This window comes from Artibeus jamaicensis, unplaced genomic scaffold (genome assembly GCF_021234435.1).
Source record: "Artibeus jamaicensis isolate MK-2021 breed Jamaican fruit bat unplaced genomic scaffold, CSHL_Jam_final contig_519, whole genome shotgun sequence".
NCBI classification, from domain to species: Eukaryota; Metazoa; Chordata; class Mammalia; order Chiroptera; family Phyllostomidae; genus Artibeus; species Artibeus jamaicensis.
In genome coordinates this window covers 12,508,592-12,516,476 of record NW_026521871.1, presented here as the reverse complement: position 1 = coordinate 12,516,476, position 7,885 = coordinate 12,508,592, and the positions used below count along the sequence as shown (strand labels likewise).

The 7,885-nt window shown below is 57.9% G+C and overlaps 1 protein-coding gene across 2 annotated transcripts in view; it reads left to right on the top strand.

Annotated features, from left to right (window-relative positions):
- Nucleotides 1-714: 714 nt before the first annotated feature.
- The window catches only part of PRKCD (protein kinase C delta), a 30,255-nt gene continuing 23,084 nt past the window's right edge, over nucleotides 715-7,885 (top strand). The window contains exons 1-2 of one of the 2 annotated variants that reach the window (XM_037134724.2): nucleotides 715-935; nucleotides 4,296-4,411. The gene's annotated coding sequence lies outside the window, so the exon portion shown is untranslated. The remainder of the gene's footprint in view (nucleotides 936-4,295; nucleotides 4,412-7,885) is intronic. The other variant, XM_037134726.2, reaches the window with a different exon arrangement.

The following is a 7,885-nucleotide window of genomic DNA, read 5'->3' as shown; positions in this document are numbered from 1 at the left end:
TCGGCCCAGGGAATACTCAGAGAATGAATGAATGAGTGAGTGAATGAATTATGCCTGACAGCCAAGTTCCAAGGATGCTGGAAAGGATGCTTAATTTAAGGCGCCTGCAAGGGGCAAGGGAGAGCTCTGGACAGCCCAGCCAGGAAAGTGGAAGACACGGGGATTGGGGTAGAGGCTGCTCTCGAGTTTTCCGACCACCGGCGGCAGACCAGCTCCCGCCCTGGAGTCTTCCCAGCTAGTCTACCGGCAGAGCTGAGACTAGTCGGCTGGGCGGCGGGCATCGAGCCCGGCTGTGTCCCCACTCCAGCCAACAGGAAGAGAAAGAGAGAGGCCAGACTAGGCGAGCCAGCTGGCCGGTGGGGAGTCCCAGGCGTGGGCGCCGGGACCTGGGGAACCCCAGCGGGCGCCTCCCGGCCTGGGTGCGTGAGGCTGAGGGTGGGGGGGCAGCGGCCCCCGCCCTCTGGCCTCAGCGTCCTCTGTAAAATGGGATCCCTTCTAAGAGTTGGTGCGCGCACTGATGGGGCGGGGAGGAGGACGCGAGGTGGCCGGGAGAGCAGGAAGGCCCAGATACTGAGTGACCCGCGCGCAGAGGAGGAGAAGCTGGACCCCAGCTCGGGGCGGGCGGAGGCGGGGCTTTCGGGGGGCGGGCCCTGAGCGGGGGCGGGGCCGGGGCCGGCACCTGGGTGAGGTCGCGCCGCCCCGCCCCTTTGCACTTCCGTGTGCCGCGGCGCGGGAGCGGGAGGTGGCTACCCCGGTGTCCCCCGAGCGACCACCAGCACCCACCCGCTGCGCCAGGGCCCAGAAGATACTTCACCGGCCTCGGGGCCCATCCCGGTCGGAGTCCTCCAGACTCCCATCGGTGCGCACGCCCAGGAGCCGCGCCCGGAGCTAGACCCCGCGGCCGCGACCCCTGGAGCCTGGCCCCGCGCCTGGAGGTGAGTGAGGGCTGAGCCCGGACCTCGGATCCAGGCCACCCCGAGGGCGCGCCGCCCCTCCCTTCCCCCCTCCCTCCCCGCTCCGGTTCCCGTTTTCGAAACCGAGAAACTGAGCCGCGGCCAGATAAAGACCCGCCGCGCTCCAGGACCCGCGGGTGCCTCCGTCCCCCGTCTGTCTGTCTGCCAGTCCCTCTGTTCAACCGCAGAAGCCGAAACCCTCTCGGCCGTCTGCTCCAGGACGCCCTACCCGCCTGGGTCCCAGCTCCTCCGAGCGTCCGCCCGTCTCTCCCTAATTTCTGGGGCCCCCTCTCCGTCCATCTGTCTCCACCCCTCTGTGTTCCCCGGTCTGCCAGTTCTTAGTTCCTATCTGTGGGTTCTTCACCCTCCGCGTGCCCCATCGCCCCACCCCAAACCGTCTCCCACCCCCCACCCCTAGATTCTGTTCTCCTGGAGTGGCGCCCCCCGCCCACGGTCACCGCCCCCAGCCTGTCCCGCCTCCTTTCTTTTTGCTCCGCAGGGCCCAGGCCAGGCCGCCCGCCGGGCCGCGCTCCCGTCTCGGAGTCCCTGCCTGGCCGGTGCGGCGCCTCCTCCTCTCTATATCTCCTTTCAGTCTCGATGTTTCGGTCTCTCCATCTGTCCTCGGGCTGGGCGTGGCTCCAGTCCCCACCCTACCTTCCTGCTCTGCCCATCTGCTTCTCTGAGCCCCTTACCGTGGTGGCCCCTTCTAGGACCCCTCTGCCCCAGGCCTCTCCCCAACCCAGACGCCAGGCCCGTGGGGGCCCAGTCAGGTGAGGGAGCAGGTGGGGAGAACCAGGGTGAAGAGGCAGGAGGTGGGTGTGGTCAGAACTTGCTCCGCTTCCCCAAATCCCACACTGAGCCCCCCACTGAAACCTGTCTAGAAAGATTTACTGAGAGTGGAGGGTTATCCCCTTCTCTGGCCCCTGCCTTGAATGCATGTCTCCTTGAGCTGATTCCTCTGTAGCTGGGCTTGTAGGTACATTGTATGTCTGTCTGCTTGGGTGTTCTTTGTCACTGTCTAGAACTTGCCCCTGTGTAACTTTTCACAGGTGCGACTTGCCTGTGTGTGTGTATATGTCTATTGGGGTAGTCCGAGGCTCTCTGCACTGTGTGTGCTGTGTCTTGGTGTGCCTTTTATCATCAGACTCCCTGCTAGGTGTTGGTGTGTCTTTGTGTGCCCCCATGTGTGCATCCCTGTGTGTCTGGAGGCTCCTGTGTTGCACACGGAGTGTATCATGCTGACACAGTAGCCATGAGTATATTCAGGCCGTTAATTATTGGAACCCATGGTGTTAGGGTGCCAGCCCATCAGGCTCATGTGTGAGTGTGTATGTACAAGTATGTGTGTGCACTCTCATGTTCTTTCTCTCCCTCTGCCACTGAGTCATTGTGATCAGGCTGACCTGGTCACCAAGGGAGGGGACTGGTCCCTTGGGTTTCCTCCTTCCTGCTGTGCACAGAGCTGGGGTGTAGTGGGCAGGCCAGCAGAGGGCAGTGGAGTGCGTGTGTGTGTGTGTGTGTGTGTGTGTGTGTGAGAGAGAGAGAGAGAGAGAGAGAGAGAAATGTGGAGGTGTTTGGACAGCTGTATCTGGCTGTAGGGTGGTGGAGGGATTTGGTGTATGACAGGACTGGGCCTGGGGTGAGACTGGCCGTGTGGGCCTATGACTGGTGGGAGACTCACAGTCTGACTGTGTCAGGCTGTGAGTATGTGTGCTAGGGGGGTGACTGTGGGGAACCGAGAGTGCTTGGGCGTGGGTGTCAGGAGCAGGAGAGGATGAAGCAAGGTGTGTCGTGCCTGTGCCCTGGGGTGACAGTGCTGGGAGAGAAGGGGAGAGCCCCATGTGGGAGGCTGAAAGGTTTGGGTATGCATGCAGCTCCTGGGGAGTGGGGGGAGAGGTTTTCAACTCTCACCTTCCTCTACTCCCCCAAGTTGACAAAGACCAGAGGGCAAGGCTTGGGGTTTGTAGTGTGACCAAGACCTTGGACTTTGGACCCAGGAAAGACTTGGGCACAAAAATCCCTCTGCCTGTTAAGAGCAAGAGATCAGAGCTAGGCCTCTCTAAGGCTGTTTCTTTATCTGCAGGAGGGAGAAAGTTGTGAGGACTGAAGGTCTGTGCCAAAAGTTCTTTAGCACAGTTTTGGCCCATACTGAGAAATCAGCACATGCTAAGTCTTATTTGATGACGGCTTACTTTCCCCCAACAGTATGGTCTCCATTCTCTTGGGAGCTGGGGCTAGGAAAAGACTAGCTTGTTCCCCAACCCAGTTTCTTGCTGGCAATGTATCTGTCGCACCCCACCCCTTCCCATCCACTTGACCAGACTCCTTGTGGGAGGCAAGACAGCTGACTGAGACCCCACTGGCGTCCAGCCCTGTTCATCCCACATGACAACTCCCTCCCACCCTCCAGTCTCAGCTGCAGTGGTGGAGGAGAGAGGTGTGTGTGTGTGTGTGTGCGCGCGCGCGCGCGCGCTGGGGGGGGAGGGGGCAGTGATTTGGAGCTCTGACTCTGCAGGGCACTGACACCATTTAGCTGGCGCAGCTAATTAGAATTTAAATTAAAAGTAGAAATAAAGTACAGACAAAAAGATAAAGCCTGAGGATATCTAAGCCCCCAGGGAATGGTGATGGGGGTCTTCAGCTAGAAAAGGGGCTCATGTCTGGGGAGGGGAATGTTTTGTGGAGGCTCAGCCCACTGAAAAAGTACTCAGGGCACCAGGACACCTTGCTGCCTTTGCCATTCCTTCCTTCAAGGATTTCTCTGGGCTTCAGGGGTTTTTTTTAGCTGTATAATGGGCACAGCAGTAATATGAGAATCACCTGAATTAGAATGTGCAAAACAAGGAAGAAAAAGTGTCACTATTCATTTGGCGCTCCCAATTTGAGCCCAGCACAGGGGCTGGCATGCCACATCACTGGAGCCTCAGAACCACCTGGGGAGATCTATTCTTCCCATCTTAAGGATGAGACACACTGAGGCTAGGAGGGATTGCCCCAGGCCACAAAAAGGTGGTATCTGATTGCACCCTAGTTCTCCCAGGCTCACAGGGCAACCTTTTGCAGACAGGAGGATTAGGAACTGATTTCTTGCTGTTTCTGTGTGTAGCTTGGAAAGGCTCTGAAGGCTGAGAGAGCGTTCCAGCCCCTAGCATGGAGTGAATATATAACCAGTGCCCTGGAAAAGTTGGGCCAAACCCTTTACCTCACAGAAGAGAAAGTCAAGTTCAAAGAGACCTGAAGTCTTAGAGTCAGACGAGGCTGAGCCAGGCTTGTGTTGATCATGCTGGGGAGAGCCTGGTTGGGGACGCCTCCCAGCTGGGCTCTTTTCTCTTGTTCCTGCAGGTCTGCCAGGAACTGGCCCAGGTGAGGGCAGCAGGCCTACTTCTCCTGGTGGTTGTTGTGTGGTGTTGGTGGCAGCAGGAGCCAGGACTAAGGGCAAGGGGAGCCGGGAGCACCAGGTAAGACTAGATCATCTTAAACAGATGGACAATGGACAGGGTAGACTTCCTGTTTGGGCTCCCCTCCCCCCCCTCCTGCCTTGGGACACAGTTGGGGGTGGGAGAGGCAGGACACAGAGTCCTTGGTCTGGGTGTGGGGCCTAGGTGCTCAGAGGGGTAGCAGTTGGCCCTGGGAATGAGTATTTTCTGCCTGGAACTGGCTTCTGGCCCAGCAAAGGCTTCGACCTTGGAGCTCAGGGGCCTGTGGCCCAGCAGTGGTTTGGGGTGAGGAGTGGTTGGTGACGCTTTGCTGGTCAGTTAGAGAGAAAGTGGTATGTGAGCCAAGGGTTGAAGGTGGAGGTATCAGCTTTTCCATGGTCTTTTATCTCTGCTTCAGGCTGCCTTCATCATCACATAGGTTTGCCCTGGGTCCTATAGTAAGTGGGTTGAACACTAAGCTGGCAATGCAATAAAGACTTCCAGCTCCTGGAACAACTGAGCTCTCTTCTACGCCCATTTCTACATTTCCCCAGACTCTCTGGGGCCAGAGGAGGGATTCTAAATCTCCTGCCCCAGCCTCCAGATTCAGGGTGAGCTGTGCAAAGTTGTTAAGGGATGTTGGGGAAGGTTACAGTCTCTGAGGCCCCTTGCAAAGCTAAAAATCCTTTTCTTTGGGTCCAGCTTTGCCTCCTTCCGTCCCCACTGTAATGAAGACAGCCTGTGAGTTCCCCATTGCATGTCCAGAGCCCAGTGAGCAGGGCTGTGGGGTGCGTGGCAGGAGGTGCCGAGGACACAGCACCCAGGTGGTGACAGTGGGCAGGGGTGGCAGAGGGGTGGGCTTTTCTCCAGGAGTCCTCCTGATTATTCCCGTACTCTCATCCCTTTGACTGTCTTGAGAGTGAATAGACAAATGGGCCTAACTGGGGGCTGAACAAAAACAGGGTCTCCACTCTGTCTTTTGTTTATTCAACCTACCTGCAAATCTGGTGGGGAGGAGGCAGCTGGCTGGGGCCTGTGCTGCCTCACGTCAGGGGCTCATCCCCTCCCAGCACTGAGCCTCGTTCCCTAAGAAGTTCAATTAATCAGCCTTGGAGCCAGCCCACTTTCAACTCTCAAACATCGCCTACCTAGCCAGCACAGACATATCCTCATACAGGGATACAGAAACTGAGGCTGCACTTGGCACCTCTGTCCACAGACCCACAAGTGCCCGCACACACACATGCACATACATGCGTGCAGGTGTTCCCATGCACTCAGCCACAGGCATGCTCACACATGCACATAGACACTCACCCAGTCACCGTGCATGCAGATGCCTGCCCACGCGCGCCACGCTGGGCCCATTCTGGGTCAGGAAGGGGGGGGGTCCTTGGTCAGGATCATAGCCCAGCTTGTCTGGCACTGAGGTGTGGCTGTGATCACAGGTGCTCAAGGGGCCTGGGTCACAGTGGGAGGTGGGCTCTGCCCAGGCAATTCACTAACTATGCTGCGCAGTCAACCCAGTCCTCCAGGCTGACCAGGGCTAGGCATGGGAGATCGGGGAGTAAGGTTGTGGGGGAGGGGCTGCGTCAACTGTGCTGGCAACATTTGCGGCTGCTGCCACTGAGGAGGAAGTAGGCCGCCTATGGTCATTGGGCCAAGGTGCTCACAGGTTGGTGGGGGACCTATTAGCTCTTCGGTTCCCCACAGTGTTTGTGCCAGGCAGAAGCAGAGGAATAGAAGGCAGAAGGATACTTCTGGAGCCATCTGTGTACTTTCCAAGGCCTCAGCCCAGGGGAGAGGCCCATCTGTCCGAGGTGTTTCCGGAGGCTCACTTCCTCTGGGCTGCCCAGGAAGTGGTTTCAGAGTGGGACTGACCAGCCCTCTGTCTGTGGCTCGCCCTGCCTGGCCTTGCCTGCAAGGGGAGCAGCATCTTGCTAGTGGATTAGGCCAGCTGACTAGGCTTTCCACTGCCTGGGCTGGCCGGACCTCGACAAAGGCTCAGGGAGCCCTCCACCATGAAGCCCTCCACAGTCCCCACAATCCTGGCTCCTCTCTTGAATCAAAGGAAGGCTCAAAGCATTAGGCCTGGCAGGCACGGCCCCCTTGTGTGTGAGTGGCCACCACTGGGCTGCATCTCTGGGATGAGGCAGTTCCTAGCAGCTGTACGAATAAACCTGGGCAAGTGGCTCTGATGCCCTGTGCCTCACTTTCTGCCTCTGACAACTGAGAGAATGATGGCATCCACCTTTATGGGGCTGTGCCAGAAACAACAGATAATGTATGCAAAGTAGCCAGCACTGTGCCTGGCACATTTTTAGTGTTCAAGGAGTAGAAACAGTAGTTATGTAAAGCACTTAGCACCTGGTTCATGGTAACTGTTCAAAAAACAGCAAGTGGTATCGATGGTACGGGGTTACTTTGTCAGATGGCCCTGATGCTGGCCCCGTCTCACAGGCCCGAGTGGCTGTAGAGCCTGGCTGAGAATTCAGGTGTCTGGCTCCTTCATGCCCCCTCCATTCCGCCTTTAGAGGCAGTGCTTCTGTGGGTTCGGAAAGTTCCACGTCCTCTGAGGAGAGGAGCTCCGGGGTGGAGCAGCTGTGCCCACTCAGTGGCCAGTCCCCTCCTGCCCTTCTCCCCCTTGCTCTCTGTCAAAGGGAGAAAAGTAGATCCCAGGACAAATAAAAGGGAAAGGCAGTCTGCAACTTCCTGCTGCCCCCTCAGGCTTCCACTGGGTCCCCTCCACCCCTTGCCTCCCCAACCAGGACACTGGGCTTGGAGAAACTGAGGCTGGCAGTAAGGGGGTGGGTGGTGAACTCTCCTTCCAGCCTCCCTCTTCTTCACCCCTCCAGTTAGCCTTTGGGCTGGGGGTGGGGGTGGACTTCCAGGGCCGATGGAGGCTGGAGGAGTAGGGGGAGCTAGAAATACCCCTACACACACACATCCTTGACAAATGGCAGCGGATGGCACGGAAATGCAGGTCAGCCCAGTGAGGGTTGGGCTGAACTTTGGTCTTCACTGTGTAGCACCAAGAGGTTGGGGACCTCTGGTGTGGGGGCGATAAATGGTGACTGGTGCTGGGAGGCTGGAGGGCTGGCGATTGGCAGTTACTCAGGCCAAGGGTGTGAGTGAGGGCATCCTGCAGGTTTAGGAGCAAGACTTCTGCAGGTAACCAACAGACCTGGGTTCAAATTTTTGCTGGATATTTACTGGCTGTACTTTTGAGTCCGTGACTGGACTGCTTTGAGCCTTAGTTGCCTCATGTGTGAAATGGGCAGATCAGGGAGTGTCCCTCTGAGACACGAGTGATGGGAAGCAGCCAGGATGTGTTTTGGGGAAGGGGTTGGAAGGCGGAACAGCAAGTGCAGAGGCTCGTCGGTGGGATGGAACTTGTCTGTTCAGGGAACTGAAAGGCATCATTACAGTTGGGGTGGAGGAGTAAAGGAAGGCAGGGGCTGAGGAGGTCAGGGAGGTAGTAGGGGCAGGCTGGGGGCGGCAGGCCATGGAGAGGGG